Here is a 21,048-nt window from a genome sequence, read left to right as displayed (position 1 = left end):
TGAAAAATATTTTGGTGTTTATGACCTAATAGCTGTATGGGCTTGGTGAATTTGATGTGCATTAAAATTTGATTCTGATATCAACCGTGTAGCGTTATTCTTTGCAAGTAATGTAGCATATTCCTATTTGTGGAGCGGTGTATTGTGAGGAGATCTGCATTGGGTTCCGGCTTCTGAGTATAGTTGCGTGGTACTGTACTGGCCGCGTTTGCCTACGAAGCCCAGTAAGGTCAGGGATGGGGGCTGCCATTATGACTGTTTTAATGATGTCATGCTCAGGGGCGGGGGATTAGCTTTTGTGTAACAGATGCCGGTCAGCCAGGTGGATTGGTGGAATGATGTGATTATCAGAAAATGGCTGGTCACAGGTGCCTGTGTTTGCGTGCGTTTCTTGGAGGGAGACTGAGGTCATGTCCATTGGAATAGCTTCTGTATTCGTGCCATCTGTGCCCTGCAGCTCCCATTGGCCCCTCTTGAGATGAGCCTGGCTGCTCAGTCACTCTGCCAACTTGTGTGGTACATGCTTATGCTGATGGTTGGTTTGTTTACTGGCAAGGGTACAGGGCTGGTGCAGTCTCCCTCAGGATACTGCTTTGAATGTTGCCTTACACTGGTGTCAAGCGATGGGGGCCTGTTGTTGTTTTGTCTCATGTTTCAGTTCATATTGCTGTACTTGAACCTTCACATGCCTGTGCTGCATCAGTACGGCAATGGTGCCATGCCAAATATGGATGGCCACTCACAAGGCACTTGGAGCCCCTACATTCATTTGTTCGTTGGCATGCATGGGTGACTTGTACATTTCACTGGTTGCATTGTGTAACTTCATTGCACCTACGAGGTGTTGTGCAATGTGGGCAGGGAGTGGTGTACAGGCACTCAGTAGGGCCATTTACGGTTGGTTCACGATGCCGTAATTCTCACCATGGCGGAATGGTACTTTCCGCCATGCTTGATGGCGTTAAGTAAATGTCCGCTAGGGTCAGCATTCGCGTACCGTTGCGCCATGGTGGTAATTACGGTTTTGCATGGCGCGCGTGCGCGTACTTGGTGCAGTTAGCGTTGGCGTTCACTACGGTGTCGCTGATGGCATCATACTTTACGGTGACGGGTCATAATCGCACCGAGCGGTATTCGATGGCGGTATTACATTTCCGCCATCATTTTTCGATTTCCGCCAGGGTCGTAATGAGGGCCAAAGCCTTTAAACCTTATCCACCTAGGCGTCATGGAGACATCTGAAACTGATCAGTTAGCCCAGTTTTTGGGACAATTACGCGCTGAGATACACGCAGCCTGGCAGGAAACCAATGCCTTAAGACGAGAGTTAATAGTCACAAAAGACCGTACTGATGAACTAAGCAAACAGCTACTACAAACACAGGCGGGGCAGGGTTGCATTGCCTAGATTCGCCCCATCCGTCGCTACACCATCATCAGTCAGATAACGTTGCCGGGAGCAGTAGCCCTGACACCACCAGAACTGTTTAATGGAGACCCCAGAAGGTACGCAACATTCATGAACCAGTGCCGCCTTCATTTTCTTTGTAACCCTGGGGCTTTCCCAAACGACCAGGCGAGGATGGCCTTCATGTTATCATATTTGTGTGGAAGTGCCGCAGACTGGTCGTTACCTTTAGTGAGCCGGGGTGACTCTTTACTGCAGAACTTCAGGAGTTTTCAACAGGAGATAGAAAAGTTATTTGCTCGACACTTGCATGGACAAGCTCTTGATAACAAACTCCTGTCCCTCCGCCAAGGGAATCGAGATTTGCTGACATATGTTGCCACCTTTAATAGACTGGTTATAGGAGCGGGGTGGCCAGAAGATAAAAAAACCATGTTGTTTCATCAGGGCCTACGAGGAGACCTGAAGGATGTCCTTGCTCAAGTGGTAGACCCACCTAAAGACTGTGCAGAGTTTATCAACCTGGTAGTTCAGTTGGACCATAGGTTACAGGATCGAAGAAAAGACCGAAGTGGACTCGAAAATCGTGCCATGTACGTACGTTCAAAAGATAATGTTCAACGTCCATCAGAAAATACCACAGAACCCATGCAGATTGGAGTAGTACGACCCCCTTTAACCAAGGTTGAAAGAGACAAGAGGAGACAGCTACAGTGATGCCTATACTGCGGTAAATCGGGTCAATACCTCAAAGAATGCCCAGTGAATCCTCCAAGGAAGGTGGTAGGAGCTACAGAGAAAGAAGATGATGGAAAGGAATTGGAAAACTACCAGGCCCGGCAAGCGTAGAGGTCCGCTTGTCGAGTGAGAAGGATGAGTCACAGACCTCAAATTTCACCCTACCAGTAACCTTGATCAATCACCAACGACTGTCACGGATGCATGCCATAGAGGCATATATAGACAGAGGAGCAGTTGGTAATTACATAGATCGAGATCTGGCAACAGAAATGGGACTTCCCTTATGTACAAAAACAACAACTGAAAAGGTAACTACTGTTGACGGTACAGAAATTGCTTCTGGACCAGTAACCCAATGCACAACAGAATTAACCCTTCTGTGTCAGGATGGACATTAAGAAGTAATCACGTTTGACTTCATCAAAGCTCCTCAGTTCCAGTTGATGTTAGGGAAGCCATGGTTAGTAACTCACAATCCCCACATAGACTGGTGTGCAAAGAGACTGACCTTTTTTTTCCGACGAATGCGCCCAGGCTTGCTACCCGAAATCTATAGCCCAGCCAAACTGAAATCTCTTAAAAGAATAGCATCGGGGATCGCAGAACCAATGGACACCTTTCCAAAAGAATATCAGGATTATCAAGATGTTTTTCAGAAGGAACAGGCTAACACATTACCACCACATAGGCCCTATGACTGTCAGATCGACATGATACCTGGTGCACAGGTTCTTGTGGTCGAATTTATGCACTTACAGAAACCGAAAATCTCCAATTGCAGTCCTATCTGGATCAATACCTGGCTAATGGGTTTATCTGTGCGTCAAAGTCACCGGTAGCCTCTCCCTTATTCTTTGTACCCAAGAAGGAAGGAGATTTGAGGACTTGCATCGATTACCACACACTTAATCAAATCACAGTAAAAAAACGCTACCCTTTGCCCCTTATCCCGGAACTGTTGGACCAAGTCAATGATGCCCGAATCTACACCAAACTAGACCTCAGAGGAGCATACCACCTTGTACATGTTAAGAAAGGGGATGAATGGAAAACTGCATTTCACACCAAGTATGGCCTGTACGAATATCAGGTAATGCCTTTCCGGCTGTGCTACGCTACTGCAGCGCTGCAATACTTTATGAGTGATGTATTATGGGAATTAATCGATGTCTGTGTCCTGGTCTATATTGACAACATTCTGGTGTATTCCCCCTCTGAAAGAGAGCATGTGAAATATGTTCACTCAGTCCTTGCAAAACCTCGCCAGCACAAACTATACGCTAAACTCGAGAAATGCTGCTTCCATGTCACCAAAGTTGAGTTCCTCGGTTTTGTTCTCTAGCCAAAGGGAGTCAAGATGGATTTACACAAAGCAGATGCCATCCTTAATTGGCCGTCACCTTCTTCACTTAAAGGAATCCAAAGCATGCTAGGCTTTGCAAATTGTTATCGCCGGTTTATTCCAGATTTCTCACAGATAGTCCACCCAATCACATTGTTACTGAGAAAAAACTACAAAAAATTCCAATGGACTGAAGAGGGGGAGCAGGCTTTTCAAGAACTCAAGAAAAGATTCACCTCTGCGCCAATTTTACAACATCCTCGCCCTGATCTACCCTATGTAGTGGAAATTGATGCTTCCAGCGTAGCTATGGGAGCAGTTCTCTCTCAGAGAGATCCAGAGACAGGCCAATTACAACCCTTGGGCTTTTCGTCAAGTAAATTCTCACCACCAGAACTTAACTATACAATTACAGACAAAGAATTGTTGGCAATAAAATCAGCCTTCAAAGCCTGTTGGCAGTATCTATTAGCCAGCCATACCATCACAGTAATCTAATCACAGATCACTGAAACCTTCAATACCTAAAGTCAGCAAAAGCCCAATCGTCATGACAGTTGTGGTGGGCTCTGTTCTTTTCAGAATACGATTACGTAATGACATACCGACTGGGAGTTAGGAATGGGAAGGCTGATGCCTTGTCTCGTATGGGTGTTGAAGAGAAAACGAACAGTTCCCTGGACCCTGTTGCCATCATCCCAAGTGATAAACTACCGGGACTCACCACCACATTGACTCTGAGTGAACTTCAAGATAAGATTCGAACCTTAATGAACCCCCGAGATCTTGCAGAAATGGAATTCCCAAAATGAACATCACACGGTTCTGGATGGATTATCCTACTTCAGGGAACGACTATATCTACCAAGTAAAGATCTGCAAGAATTGGTCATGTTTGGTTATCACGATTCCCTGATCGAAGGCCATCCCGGTATTGCTAAGACTCTAGCCAAGGTTAAACAGAATTATTGGTGGGCAACCTGGCGTAAGGACATTGCTTGATTCGTTCATCCTGTGGGATATGTGCACAGAATAAATCACAAAAACAGAAACCAGCTGGCCTCCTACAACCACTGGATATTCCACCAGCACCCTGGCATATTCTTTCTCTTGATTTTATTACAGACTTACCTCCCTGTCAAGGTTTTAATACCATTCTGGTGGTTGTAGAGCTGTTCTCTAAAATGGCACATTTCATTCCATTCAAAGGACTTCCTAACGCTACCGGTCTGGCAAAAGCATTTCTTGACCAGATTATAAAACTGCATGGTTTCCCCTCAGTCCTAATCTCAGATCGCGGAAGCCTATTGGTAGCCAACTTCTGGAGGAAATGTTGTACCATGGCACAAATCGATGTTCGATTATCCACTAGCTATCACCCCCAAACGGATGGAAAAACAGAAAGAACAAACCAGACATTAGAACAGTATCTACATTGCATGCTGCATCAAGAGGAAGAGAATTGGAAAGACTTGTTATGGATAGCGGAATACGCATACAATAACTCCATACACACCAGCACAGGACAAAGCCTGTTCCACACAATATACAGAAGACATCCACGTACCTCTGAACTGATTCCCCCACGACCTTGGACATGCCAGCGGTAAAGACTCTACACACAAGCATAACCCAGCCTTCAAAAGGGCAAATGAACATTTACTGCAAGCCAAAGACAGACAAAAAAAATTCCCGGATCGGCATCGAAAGAAAGCTCCCGATTACCAAGTTGGAGACGAAGTCTGGTTGGCATCAAAACATGTGCCCATAAAAGGTACCCGGACCTTTTGTCCAAGATATCTAGGACCCTATACCATCAAATTGGTGATAAATCCAGTGGCTGTCAAGTTATCCTTACCACCAAGCATGCAAATTCATCCGGTGTTCCATGTGTCACTTGTAAAACCTGTACAACCAGGAACCCGAGTCTTAACACCACCAAAACCTGTGCTAGTTGATAGCGAGCTTGAATTTGAAGTTAAAACCATCCTGGATTTGAAACGTACCAGATCTAAGCTATACTATTTAGTGGACTGGAAAGGGTATGGGCTTCAAGACAGAATTTAGGAACCAAGTGAACATATTCACGCACCACATCTGATTAAGAGGTTTCACCTTGATAACCCCACCAAACCCGGACCGGACAAGAAGGATACCATGAGAGGGGCCTTGGGGGCAAGTGCTGTCATGACCACTGTGAGGGGGCACAAGTTGTGCCATAAGCAGGCTCCCACCAGAACCCTGAGGGCCTTAAAACCACTGCAAAAGGGCTCCTGGAGCCAGTCCTGGTGCCTTTGGCACCAGGTTCATATGTAGGAAGGAAGGGCTGTTCAAACTAGGTCTCATTTATGTACATGGGCCTTTAAATCCAACATGGAAGCACCCACACAGTGTAGTTCTAAGAACCAACCCATGCGGTCTAGTGTTTTGGGTGTGGCAGGTCTGGAACTACTTTGCCTGGTACTACTTTACCTGGGCTATATAAACCACACCCTGACTGCAGAACATGCTTTGTGTTATTCTGCAACAAGCAGCATGATGCTCACCGTGTCCAGCTCCTGGTTTTCACCACCTTCCTGTAATCCTGCAAGAACAAGAACAAGATTATTCTGTCTTACCTGAGAAAACACCATCCAGCACTCAGCATCTCAACTGGGCTGCAATCTGTGGAAACCGAGAGAAGAAGAAACATCGTTCACCTGTGAGTGCTAGCTTAAGGACGTCCGGCGAACACTATCACAGCTGCTGTTCGAACATTGTGACCTGCAATAACGAGAAAGGGAAAAACAATGTTAGAACTCGCGCTTCCAAAACATCGGATTCCATCAGTCTTACCTGAATTACATTGCGCTATATCACGCTTCCATCCGGAGCACCACAGCAACATCTGCAAAGGAAAAGAGACATAGGGCCTCATTACGACCCTGGCGGTAAGGGGTTAACGCCAGCGTTAGCTGCGCCGACCCCTTACCGCCAATTACGAGGTCCCTTAGCGCCATGGAGGTCTTAACACCCGCTTTCAGCGGGTGTTAAAATCCATGGCGCTAAGGGACCATGGAGTTAATTACGCCACCGTAATTTACGGTGGCGTAATTAACGCCTTCCCCACTCCCATTATGCCCTATGGGGCAAAAATGGGAATGGGGAAGGGTAAAATGGGGATTGGGGACTTACCGCCCCGCCAAGGTCGGAATGGGGCGGTAAGTCCGCCAACCACCATGGCGTAAACGTAGTTTACGCCATGGTGGTAAAGTCACGGCCCAGGCGGTAACTTACCGCCTGGGTCGTTCGCTTTCAATATTAAACAACTGCACAGCACTGTACTACCTTAATGGATTCCAGGGGCCTGTTTTTCATTGCACACTCATCCACTCGCAGCATCACAGCGGCCTGTGAGGAGAAGAAGAAGAAAACACAGGTTAGCTTCAAAAGTCAATACAGGCGCTGCGCTTCACGTTTTCTCTTAACTAGAAATGTGCAACTCCATCGGGCACGCCAGCATCAAGACCTTCGCACACGAAAAGAAGGAGATAAAGACATTAACGAATCCCCACCATAAACAGAACAAAGACTTACAATTAACAAACCTACCTGCCTACCAGCAGATTCAGGGTCACAGCAGGCCTGGGCCCAAGGAAGGTGTACTGCACCAGTGAAGCAACTCGGGCAGCTCGCCAACAAACATCAAGCGCCCCGCACAAGAAACGCAGGACGGATAGCTCACCCTGCAAATAACTAAAATGAGAAAAGAACCCAGCGGGAAGGGAATCGGTCAGAGGGAGGTGGGGGATTCACCCATTAGAGACAGTTATCGTGAATCCTCCTTTATGTAATTGCAGATTCATTATTCAGCATGGGGCAAATACGCATCTAGGGTTCCAGATCTCAAAACCTTCCAGACGCCCCCGGGGATATCAGGTGAGCGTAACAGCATTAACACTTGCAGTCATAAAATGTGCAGTGTATTCTAAAAGGGAAGCCATCATTTCTAGTGGAAATGAAGCCGCAGATTTAGAAGACAAAAAGGCAGCCTATTTCCCAACCATTTCTCATTTTTAAATAGAAGGTGTTAAACAGATGACAGGACGATGCATGTTGGTAAAGGAGGGCTTTAACATGCTGTCCAGTTCATTGAGATTCAAGGTTGAGTGCCACAAGACGAGCAGGATTTACAGAAGAAGCGGCTGTGTTCTTTATCCCCCACAGAGGCAATTTGGAGGCAGTATAGCACTGGAAAGCCAGGTATGCCTCTAGCATTACCTAGCATAGAGCTGGAGAAGCTTCACTACTCTGCACATGTGACTTGAGAGAGTCCTGCTGCTACAATTGCAGAAGATTGGTTTTCACCAAATTTGCAAGAGCATGTCGCACAGTTTATTGTAAATTGCATCGTGTGCCAGAAATATACTGAAGGGCACACTTTGTGAACAGTGAGAGGAGCAATCCCTAGACCCAATGTTCCATTTCAGCACCTACATACAGATTATGTAGATATGCTGCAGACATGCAAGGCTACAGGTATATGTTGGTTGTGGTATGTCCTTTTTCTAGATGGATCGAGACAGGTCCATGCACGAACCCTGATGCCATAGGCACTGTCAAGTTCCTTGTTTGCTAGATGTTTCCAAGATGGGGTGTATGCAAGGTTTTGCAGTCTGACAATGGACTGCATTTTTTAAATGAATTATTTGAAAACATAATTCTTCTATTAGGCATTAAGCATACGTTTTCCTCAGTGTACCCTCCACAGGCGAATGGCATCTCTGAGAGATTAAATTGATTGTTAAAAGATATGATTGCAAACATAAAAATGACTTTAAAGAAGGGATGGCTATATTGCCCACCCCTTGCCTTATATATCATGCCTAGAAACACTTGTGTATGGACAAGTTATAAATGATTTATCATATCACATCATATGCCCTATGAAATCAGCCTGGCTCAGATCACTGAACCCAGTGACCTAAGGCCGTTTAAGACAAGGTAGCAATACTTTGAGATGGATGGGGATGCAGAAGTTACTCAAACATCAATAATCAAACTGACTGAGGAAGTTCGCAAAATTGGTTCTGCTTTATTTGCAACTTTCTAAAACAGGGAGTTACAATGGACATCAACAGAAGTTTGCTTGATTTCTCTCAGAACATATCATAAAAAACACAATTATAATAGTAAAAACGTGTCATAAGCGACGTCACACTACAAGGCAAACTCCAAAAACCTACTTGGGGATGTGATAGGATTACAGGGAACATCTCATTATATGTTTTATACTGACGGGGGAAGTGATAGGGTCTCTACTGTCAGTTGGGCAACTAAGCCCATCCCAAGTGCAAATCATCTTTCATGTCATACTAATACTCAACACTTCACTGGGTATACAAACTATAGGGCTCTTTGATACGTAGCCCCCTACCATTCGTTTAGCACCTTTGTACCCTCCTGGAATATTCCACATGCTAGCAGCACGCAGGCTACCATACAGGTACATGAAAGGACAGCGAGATCATGCCTCTCCTTTCAATTAGCCCTACATCTATCATCACTCTTGCAATCTGCCAGTCAATTAGGCTTTGAATTTGGCCTTGTAGAGGCTCTCTGTGCCTGGGAAATAAAGGGAGTATCGTCTTGGCTTCTGTACAGCACGACCCAATGTCTATTTTGATCTGAGCATGTTACTGGGAGACTACATTTTGAAGCCTTCTGCAGCATTTAATTCTATTAAATGATGAACTCTTGACGCCTTTAGTGTTTTTCCATTCCACCTCAAACAGGTGTTGGTTTCTTTCTCACGTTCATTGTAACTACTGGTTGAACACACCAGGATCAAGGTGGGCCTCCTCTTCTTGTTGTTGGGCCAGCCAGCCTTTCTTGAATTTCTCTCTCAGCATCTGTAATTTTCCAACTACGCCACACTGAAAACTCTTTTCAATCACAGTGGTTCAGCCTTGCTTAAAGTGCATTGTGGAATATGTATTATACATTGGTGCATCATTGCAAAACTATTCACTACGTAGCCAGCCTTAAGATCACTTTGTCTACTTGGGTTACTGGGTCTGTTCAAGGGTAAACTGATTTACATGTTCTTCATCATTTCTGTAGCATGAACATCTTCATCTCGAGTCCGAAATGTTGCTCATTTTTACGATCAACTCTTCAAAGCTTATAGAAGTTCTATGTTCTTCTGCCTCGTGCATCTTTTCCAGGTGCGTCATCTTCTGCTCCGTATGACGTCACCAGTCTTCTCTTTCACTAATTTTCACACCTCTTCCAGGGCTTTATCCAAAAGGACATTATTTCTTCGTGAATGCATATAAGGTTTTCTCACTGGATATCTTGTTTCCATGATTTTCTGTGGTTCAGGCATCGTTACTGGTACTGCACGTGTTGCAATGTCCGGCTCCCAACATATAGGCAGCATTGGCTGGAGCTTTTGGTGGGGGTACTTGACTCTTCCTCTGCATCACCATCTAACTCCTCATGAGTTGGTGACTGTACACTACATGAGAACCACCCCTTACCAGGTTAAAAATGGATGTCCATAGTGTAGCGAAGGTACTAGGTGACGAGATGCATGATTACCTAATAACAATGACTGCAAGTGTTTCTTTCATGTCTCAACAGGTCAAGTACTGGAGGGTGGGGCCAAAGAGAAACGACTAAGACAGTGAACCCATTGATTCCGAAGATTTATTAAAGCAACCCAGTCTATATCCACGGGGCCAGGTGCTGGTACACATATTTGTACGCACTGGGAGTATGCCACATTTTGAAGGACCTTACGAGGTGGAAGAAGTCACCCCCACAGCTGCAAAATTCAAAGGAAAGCAAGCCTGGTTGCATTTGTATGACATCAAACCATACAAAGGAGAAACCCCGACCCCAACTGCAGATACTGATGCAGATACTGATGGTGAAGCAAGAGAAGACCCACTCGATGAACAAGAGCAAGGATAAGGAAAATGAAGAGCACAGAAACACTTTAAATTGAGGACAAATTTCTTTCAATTTGCTAAAGAATAAATAGACTTGCAGTTATCATGGAACTTTTATAGAGAGGTCACAGAGACAATGTTTTAAAATACCAGAGCTGAAAGAAAAGAAACATACTTCATCTCTCATGTTACCCGTTGTAATAACAATACACACATTCTTGTATGCTGTTTTTACCTATATACAACAGTTTTAACAGTTTTATCCTGCTTTAATTAGAAGACATGTGAACATCATAATGTTTCTTGGCAATCCTAAGAACAATCACATTATTTTCAGGATAATTATTGCAATTATCTTGCAGTTCTTGATATAAAGGTGTGACCCATAGAGTATTGCAGAGTCATATTTTAAAAGTCCAAGCAAAGATGAGGATGTTACAGAATATAAGAGGTTCATTGCCATCAAGACAATCAATGAGTTTTCTAGGAATAATAGTTGCAATATCATTCTGTGTTATGATTTGTGTTTTCCTCCTGATTATTATGGTGTTTAGACATGTTATAAAATGATACAGACATGGTGGGTGACAATGAAACATTTACTATTGTCCCCAATGAAAGCATGAACAACATTTTTTTATAATCTTACTAGGCACCTATTTCGATTTAAAAGGGATGTTGAGAAAGATTATGAAGATATAAATACATATCTTGATAATTCGGCTAATTTAGAAAATAATATATGGTATCAGCACATGAAGGAGGTGGGAGAGAGAACGTCAGATGAAAGCTGCTATGTATGTACCTTAATACCATATGCCATGAACGCAGCAAGGATATTTAGTGCCAAAGAAATGCCTGCACAGGATGCGAAATGTCTCAGTCATACAGCAGGGTGCATAACAAGAGGGTGATTCGATGGGAAATGGGCAACTTTACGATGGCGATGAAGAAGGACATTTCCATATGAAGATACCTATGTGAAAACAAGGAGGATGGAAAGGTGAATGGGGTACACAAGCAAAAAATATATGTATCCATACCAGATTAGGGAACGAAAACAAATTGTCGAGATGAAGAGGATGGACTGTCCAGGATGCTGGGAGAGACCTCAGCTATTGGTATATGGGCATGCAGCCACCAATACCGGATGGGAAGAAGGACTATTATCTTGCCCTGCACACTTATTAAAGAAGGAACCAGAAGGGATAGTGAAAATAGTGAATGACAGATGCCTAGAATCATGGGACAAGTACTCTAAGTTACTAACATCGTCAACAATGAAGCAGGACCAGTATCTATAATGCTGCTAAAGAATGCAACATGTTTGAAGAATAAACGCCTGGTTTTGGTTGGAGAAAACAAAGGATGTGGGCAGATAATGGAGGTCCCAGGAATGAATGGAGGAACTGCAGTATTGATTAAATGATATTGGGTCTCTGGATCCAGTGCTTTCGTGCAGTTGCCTAATAATTGGTGAGGAGTATGCTATATTGTAGTAATACATGTTCCAGCATTATTGATTCACAATGTGACCTCAAATGGATTTTCAAAAATGAATAAACACCAGAGCAGAAAGAGGTCGCTCAAACTCTGCCGGCTGAAGAGAGAAAACAATTTCTCATCAAAATCAATAAAGGCCAATGAAGATATCCCAGATGAGCACAAACTGTTCAGCAAGACAGCAATGATAATGACATCTATATTTATGCCAGTACTCCAGATGGCAATAAACACAAAGTGGATTCACTGATGGGAGCTGTTGCAGACTATCAATGCAACAATAAAATCAGGCTTCCAAAAAACATTAAAAGCCTGCTAGACCTGCAGGTCAAGTAACTTTGTTTATCTACTCAACCTTAGAGGAATACACTCGACCCACAAACTGGATGGCACTTTTCATTTTACTGAAAGACATGGCACCCACCTGAAGAAACATTACTGGTGCCGTCTTCTTGCATTTTCCTAACCGTGATGACTAATGCTGCGTAGATATTTTTAATATCAAAACTAATCAGCACATTTGATTTTTTACTGCAAAAACATGGCGACACATGAAACATGTTATACGCAAAAATCCACAGATATTGATCATATGCAAATACTAACACCAATTTGGGGCTTCCAGAGGGCTACGGAAGTGCGAATTAAAGAGAACCAATTTATCAGAAGACTGCTAGGCCTTCCAAACTTGGCTGCAAGTATTGCGATCCATCATGAATTGGGACTAGAGTTTTGGGAAGACCTGTAGGCATTGGCCCCAATTTTGTTTTGGATTCGGCTGTGGACAAATGAATTTGCTTCCCTCTGCCATTTTATTATTCGCTCTGTACTGGGAAAGGGGGAATGGCGCAAAATTCCTTGGTTGTACTACATCTCTAAAGCCCTTGAGGAGGTTAATTTAGGAATTCTATTCCCACCTGATATGTTAATAACAGAGGCGGAGGGGAAAAGTTATAAAATGGTGGTGAGGGAGGCTGTCACAAGGAAAAGAATGCTATTAAAATATGGCACTAATTCAGGCCAAATACATTCTATGATTAGCGGGCCCATGGTGATTCAGCCATATTTAGTTTGGGGGTCTAGGAAAAAAGACAGGTGGCTAATTATTATTGTCTTCGTCTGCGTTGTAATACAACAGAATGGAAAGGATTCCCAGAGTCCACTTGTTGTCCGGTGTGTGGTTACTGGCGCGAAGATCTTTCCCACGTATTATTATTTTGTACGGGTTATGCTGGGATACGCAAAGTGACTTTGCTTCCTGTTTTAAAGAAGACAGAGATCCGTAGCTATAAGGCAGCTATCATCTATCTCTTGAGTGCAGATACCATTTTTACCGCCTGGGCACTGCTCTCTTTTCTCAAAAGAGCAATGTATTTTAGAAAGGGGATGATTAGATTACAGGGAGGTGGAATGTCATAATAGTTTTAAAACTTGGCAGTGGTTTTTAGGGTTTTAACATGGGAAGTTATACTACTGTATTTTTATGGATTTCTGAAATTGTACAATGTGGAAATGTGTTGTGTTTTGCATATGCATTTGTATGTTTAATGGATATTTTTATCTGAATAAACTTTTTTGACTGACTGACTGAATACTAACACCATATAAAGTGCCTGTTGTACTGTCAGTTGAAACACATTGCATAGTTGTTAGATCTGTCATTTACCCTTCATAACAATGCAAGTTGTAACACAACGCTTTGTGCTGAATCATTCCTGCATGCGATCTACTGACAGGTTTTATTATCACTTAACTTAATAGTGCTCAATTTGTGAAGTGTGTGCTAGACTCATGTACAGAAGGTAGCCCCACCACCCCTCAAACTGAATGTATAGGAGATAGACCCACCCCCTCAAACCACATGTAGATAACTTATCGGGTTGATCAATTACTTTAATACTGCAAAAATCAGAAATGTAGTGCCTTTCATAAAAGCGCTTTGACGGGCGATTTATTTTGTGGGGTCAGAATATCATGCCCAGCTAGAGGGTATGTTGCATAGTATCCATGTATCATAGATACCCAATTTATAGGCTTGAAATTAAATAGGAATCAAGTTATGATTAACTCTGAGATGGTACTGGGCATACAATTAATGGATTTCTATAAAAGCATGCTGAAATAATGAAATAATTACCTCATAGCAGTTAAGTGAGGCAAGGACAAATCCAGACAGTTTGTTCAGACTTCTTATCAGCAATTATTTGATAAATGACGCACTTGGTATTCAAGGCAAGGTAGCAAGAATACAGACATCTGGTCAGATAGCAACCGTTGCTAAGTTCACAGGGAGCACACACAGCTGATGCCCAGACTTGGGCTTCTGTGACAGGGACACATGGTGCTGCTTGCTAAAAAATATCTCAAAGTTGATGTCAAAATGTTCTTTCTTGATACATCAAGGGAATCAGTTGAATGGTCAGTAATATCTCACGCAATTTTAATTAGTTGCATTCATAGGTATGACATGGGTGCTTTGTGAATGACAGTTCAGTCAACCAACCCTAGAAGGGGAAAGGGCTTGTCTTTGAGTGTTTAAACCAATAAGAGTGAACAGCATCATGAAACAGAAAACTGTGGCAACTGTAACTGAATATAAGGGGGCAGAATTCACAGGTTATTGGAGAATTTTTGGAGTCCCAGATGAATGATGACTGCTGTCTCCTGCCTTGCTGTATCCTTGAAGAATAAAGATGCCTTTGAAAATTCAGCCGGAGTCTTTGCCTACTTTTTTACTTGGTCTCCAGAATGCCTTTCCTGATCCAGAGATATCAAGACCCTGTGTAGAGCATTGGGCCCTCCTGTGCACATGGCACCCCTTCTGATGGGACCTTGAGATGACATCATGCCTGTGCCCCTTCAACTTGGGGTGCACAACACTCCTGTACCCAACACTCTGCAAAGTATGCATTATGCATACAGAACGGCTAGACCGTTCTACACAAGGTGGAGGTTCTTTGACACACTTCCTGGAAAGCGGGCGCCAGCAGCTGATATGCCATTAATGTCACATATCTTTTTGGCACGTACTTAGCAGCATGTCAAGCGTATGTTCACTGCTTCTGATTGTTTGTTACAGTCTTGGTTGGACGCTCTGACTCTCCCAGTCATTTATTTTTCAACTCATCTCCAGCGTCTCCAGACTACACCACTTCTGTTCGACTGTAATTCACAGAGTGTACGTGGGTGATTCATTTCCTAGCAGTTCATCCGAGCAAGGCATTAGTTTCTTGGGCTATTTCTTCAATGCAAATTACTGCTTCCACGAACACTTGTATCTCGCAGTCCGAGAGAGACATTCAAGTAAGTGTTCTTCATGCGAATACCCATTCACAATGTTTGCTGCATTCTACGGACACTTCCCCCTCGCAGTCCCGAGTGTGGTGTGCTTAAAGAAACTGTTCTCTGGTGATATTCTAAGTGCAATCATTTGCTGACGGCTGCATTTCAGTTCATTTCTTAACCATTGGCAGCTGACATTCTGTTACGCCCAATTGCACCCCATTTCCTGGTCTGCTCTAGGCTGTTGCCATGTGAGCTCATTCCTAAATTGATTATTTCCAAGGGCATAGGAACCATTGCTACCCACATTGGAACAATGAACCGTGTGTGGATTTTATGTTGAGTTCATACCCTGAACTATCACTGGATTATCATACATGCACAGAACTATTAGGACGCCATCCAGGGGTGCACCAACCCAGCACCAGAGCACCAGTGTGGCCCTTGTGTCATTCGGAATTAGTTTCCATACTAACCTTCCCCTTCCTAGACGTTGTTTCCTAGTAGATTACCTGGATTTCTATATGGACAAACATTTGGTTTCTGGCTACACCAACAAGTTGGTGTGTGTTCAGAGGGGTTGTAATGTAGTTTCTTTATTTTACTGATTGGCGTCTGTTGTGTACTCCTTGCCCTTTCCATTAATTATTCATTCTGGCTGTGTTTACATATCAGACAGAGAGTTTCATCAATTGGAAGGTTTATTTTTTGATCCCATTATCATCTCACCGCCGTATCCACCAGTGATTAGATCTCAGACTCCAAGCTGGTCGACTGTTCTCAAACAACCTGTATCCTTTACCAAGGTCTGACCGTAACAACCTGTATCCATTGCTTTATCAAGTGGTATACTTAAACAAGCATTCATTTCATGACAGATGAGGACTGATGATCCTGATGATGGACACTCGCTCTAGGGCCAAGGACCCAGAGATGAGGTACATGCTAACAGGACTGGGAGAGAGAGAGAGAGAGAGAGATGGGGGGCAAACTGCAGATGCCCACACATTATTGAGGAGAGGAGTCTCCCAGAACTGATAGTATGGAAGGGTGTTTTGGCAGCTTTGAATTGGGTAAAGTTTGGGGATACCTTTTACGGAAATATTTTGGGGAACCCCTTTTGAAAAATATTGGGGGACCCCTTTTGGAAAATTTTGGGGGAACCCTTTTGGAAAAAATGTTGGGGACCCCTTTTCAAATTTGTTTTGGGGGACCCCTTGCAGAAAAGTTAGATAATTATTTTGGGGGCTATTTTTGGGGGGTCATTATCAAATGTTTTTAATTATTTTGAATAATTAATAGGGGGTTAGGATAATTAACTAGAGACGATGAGCATCGAGTTATTAAGTAATTGATTTGAGGAAAGCAACCAAGCAATTAAGAAACTGTGAGATGAAGAGCATCACAGTTAGATTAAGCCCATTGTCCTGCATCACAGCACATATCAGAAGGAGTTGTATCCAGAGTCCCAATAATGGATGACATAGGCAATGGACACGTTTAAAGGGAGTGACTGAAACTCCATAGGAGTATTTTTAGGGGCAGAGAGCCACGATGAGCATTGGCAGAGAGCCTTGAGGTACGTAGACGATGATTTATGTGGCCGGACAGTGTGTCAAATTTGTCTATTTGTAGTGTGTGTTATGTGTTATGTTTTGCATGTATTTTTATGATAAAAGGTTAAGGAAAGAGGTTTTTATTTATTTGAGGAAAAATTGCCAGTAATGCAGAAAAATAAAGTCATCAATAGTGGGGGAAACAAGGATCTAAAAGTAAGCTAAGGATGAGAGTGCACCTGTGTGCATCCTTTAAATCGTGATAAAATAAATATTAGGGCAGATAATGGAGAAAAAGTTAAAAAATGTGGTCATTTTTGAACGCTTGTAAAAACCCGAATTTAGTCAATACGGGGTTAATTCTTGTATTTACAAATAATAGACAGTTTAAGCTGCTTAAATAACTTAACACGACAAAAACATGCACTTGTTTTAGTATGGACAAAGCCAAGATAAGCTATGACAAAAAGTTGAAAGATGAGTGACTGAGGCTTTGGAAAAGCCAACTGTGTAGATGCAGAGGAGGGTTATAATTCTGCTAATACATTCCTTTCTTCTTTAAAAACAAAAGTACATATAATAAGATTGCAGCAAATGAGACTGTTGCAGAAAAAAATACATTTTCTTTAAAAAACTGAAGTGCATAGTTTGGCAGCCAGCCAAGAGAACCCATGCAGTGGATACATGTTTTGAAGCATTGCTCTGAATAGAGCTGTGGTGTCCCACTTGAAAAACTAAGAAGATAAGATGATACATTGCAGAGGCTAATTCATAGGAATAGCTTCTTGCGCAGAAGAAATGATAATGAATAATGATGATAAAAAATAGATCTGAGGGAAGCCCTTGTCTGTGAATTGAAATAAAAAAGCAAGTTAACCCCTTAGTGATCGGTATGCTGAAGAAGCTGGTGTTTTAGACTGAAAGCAGATTAAATGGTTGAAAGCTATGTTTTGTATTATTGGAACACTTTCAGTATTGCATGGGTTGTGTCCCATTATGGGGGAAGTGTCTGGTCATATTAGCTGGGTGGCAATGAATGCTTTTTTGATGGGTGAACAATGAAAGTACCCCTAAGTTGTTAATTTTATATGTGGCAGATAGCAGTCCTTTGTTGAAAAAAAAATGGGGCATTTAGAAATGTCCATGAGTTATTGAGTCATGTGCAGGCTGATTGTGAAAATGAGAAAAAGAGAGGGAAGAATATTCTTATTATTATGGCATAAAGAGGAAAAGAGATAGATTGCTAAATGGAATCAGGAGGGTGCTTTAGGCAACCAGAATGCAGAGAAGACTGGCAGTTGGCAATAGAGAAGTACTGCAATGCAATGGCAGTATGAGTTGCAATGCATTCAACGTTTAAAAAGTTGCACCAAATAAATTCAGAACACATTGGAGAGGTGCCGAGCAAGGGATGTTTTCCATACTGTACATCATGTCTGTAAAATATGAAGACTTTTGGAGACAAAATCGGAAAAATGTGTCTAGGATCACACAGGTTGGGAGAAGTTTAGCCGAGATTCAAAATGTAATTTTGAGTGCAAAGTGCGGCAAAAAACAGACCAATGTGCTAGTGGATGTTTTTTGAATTAGGCACAGTAAATATTCATGGGATACATGACAAATGAACAATTTTGTATTTAGCTTAAGGAAGCAGTAACGATTGAAGGAAGTGCTTGCAAAGCCGTACCGACATGGGTAGGCATTCATGAAGACGCACTGACATGGAAGGAAATGCAAGCACACACACACACACACACACACGTGCAAACATGATTTTATGGAAATATAGGTGATTAGTACACTACTGACAACGCATCCTTGCATGCATACACACACACCTATACACACACAGGATGCTTTTGTTTTTACAGTTAGCATAACAGCTGATGTGGAAAATACGAACAGTTAGTAATCTTTAAAGAAAAATAGGAATAGCAGAAATGTGCATGTTTATTTTTAAATATTGAGATGTTTTGTCAAAAACGAAAAGCAAGAGTGGGAACAGTAATTATATTTGACTGTGGTTTATAGCAAATACTGTTTTAAGTGGATATGAAGGCAATTATTGGGAATACGTGGGAGTAGCAGTGAGATCACTAGAGAAGAATGCAGCAGTTATTGCACATTCTGGGCAGCCTCGAGGAAAGTCTGCAAAAGTAAAAGCTGGTTCAAACAAGAAAATATTCAGGCATGCCATGGGAAAGATGGTTCCACATGCACAAGCACCGCAAACACAGCAGGTTTTGCAATCAGAAGCCTGCACCCATGCAGATACAACAGAGCGCACATTGCACACACATATGAAAGCCAAGAATATGCAGGACGGACAGATCTAAATATAGGAGGCTTGTACTGCCTCAATCATAGAGCCTTTTCTGTGGACAGGTTGATTTAAAATAGAAACTAAAGAGATGATAAGTCACACTAGTTGGGGACAAGAGATGTCAGACCAAAAAGGGGAAACCTGTCAAGGAGAGCAGGGCACTGGTGCATGTGAACCCGAGGGAAGGGGTATTCTTAGACAGACAAAGAAGTTCCTAGACCTAACTAAACCGAGGACGCCAGAGCCTCTGTCATGGCTAGATCGACCTAAAACGCGACCTTGTAGTAAGAGGGGAGACAACACACTCCTAATATATAATTTACAAGTTAAGGAAGGGTTTGCCCCGGATCAGACATGAGCGCTGGGAGTGCAGCAGGTACAGCAGCTTAGTAAAGGTGCAAAACGGATTTACTGCAGAGGGCAAGTGCAGTGAGCCCACATGCAAACTCAGCAATATGCAAACATGTAATAGATAGTGACACACAGGAGTGAAGGTGTCATTAGGAGAGAAACAAATGCTTTCACAACAACAAGGGTATGCGTGTATACACAGTGAGATAGCCTCACAGGGCTACTTGATGTGCTTAGCATTGTTAGTGGCACTAAGCTTCAAGGAGTGCTGAAAAATAATATTTTGTTCTAGTGGTAGATATTTATGTCCATGCAGCAAAGACAGAAAGGTGCTGAATGAATATCAGAAGATTTAGGGTTTTTGTTGAAGACTATAAATGCAGTTTTCTTGTCTAGTGATGAATTAGTAGTCTCTGGAGGAAAGTGTTATGACACATTTTTGTTATATTTGTAACAGCCACCTGCCAATGTTTTGAGAAAGGAACTGGATGATATAATCTAAAGATGATGATTTTGTTTAGTGAATTAAGGATAGTGTGTTCCACTTTTTGGAATGCACCATGTGAATGTGGGTGAATTCATAGTGGCATTCACAGGGCAAGAGGCCCTACAAGACATTTCTGGTAGAACTAGAGTTTTTTTATTGTTGTAATGAAAGCATAGTGCTGCAGATGGCTATGTGACATAGTGGAGAAAAGTCATGAGAATATGTGATGGATTTAGTCTCAGACCACAGATATTTATGAACAAAGAGGGGGAAAGATGACCCCCATAAAATTAGAAACAGCCATAGTATAAGAAAATATGGCAAATGATCAAGGACATTAACAAGGGGGTACTGGGAGTCCCTGTGCCAGACATTAGTCCTGGTTATGAGAGAATTACCCAGAGTCTTTAGCTCACTGTCTTTCACAGAGAAGAAATATCCCAGACATATCAGTCTTTGTCCTGCCCTGGGGCAGTCCAGCACGAAATGCTAGGCAATTCTCCTCTGAACAAGACTCTGGGTAAGTCTCTCGTAACCAGGACTAACGTCTGGCAGAGGGACTCCCAGACTGAAACACGTGTCTGGGGTTTCTGTTGGTACTCTTGTTCAGAGGAGAATTGCCTAGCATTTCGGTGCTGGACTGCCCCAGGGCAGGAAAAGGCTGATATGTTTGGGATATTTCTTCTCTGTGAAAGATAGTGAGCTAAAGACTCTGGGTAAGTCTCTTGCAACAAGGACTAATGTCTGGCAGAGGCACTCCCAGGACCCCCTTGTTAATTTGCATATTTAAGTAACTTTGGGTCTCACCCTAGGTTACTAGGGCAATCCAGCCGTGGACCCCTTGCTCACTATTCTTAGAGAGGCACAGATCCACCCTACTGATGAGGTCCAACCAGACCGAAACACGTGTCTGGGTTTTCTGTTGGTACTCTTGTTCAGAGGAGAATTGCCTAGCATTTCGGTGCTGGACTGGCCCAGGGCAGGAGAAAGACTGATAAGTTTGGGATATTTCTTCTCTGTGAAAGATAGTGAGCTAAAGACTCTGGGTAAGTCTCTCGTAACCAGGACTAATGTTTGGCAGAGGGACTCCCAGGACCCCCTTGTTAATTTGCATATTTAA

This window comes from Ambystoma mexicanum, chromosome 11 (assembly GCF_040938575.1).
Source record: "Ambystoma mexicanum isolate Mex_15411 chromosome 11, UKY_AmexF1_1, whole genome shotgun sequence".
Lineage (NCBI taxonomy): Eukaryota > Metazoa > Chordata > Amphibia > Caudata > Ambystomatidae > Ambystoma > Ambystoma mexicanum.
Note: the sequence above shows the minus strand (reverse complement) of the source record.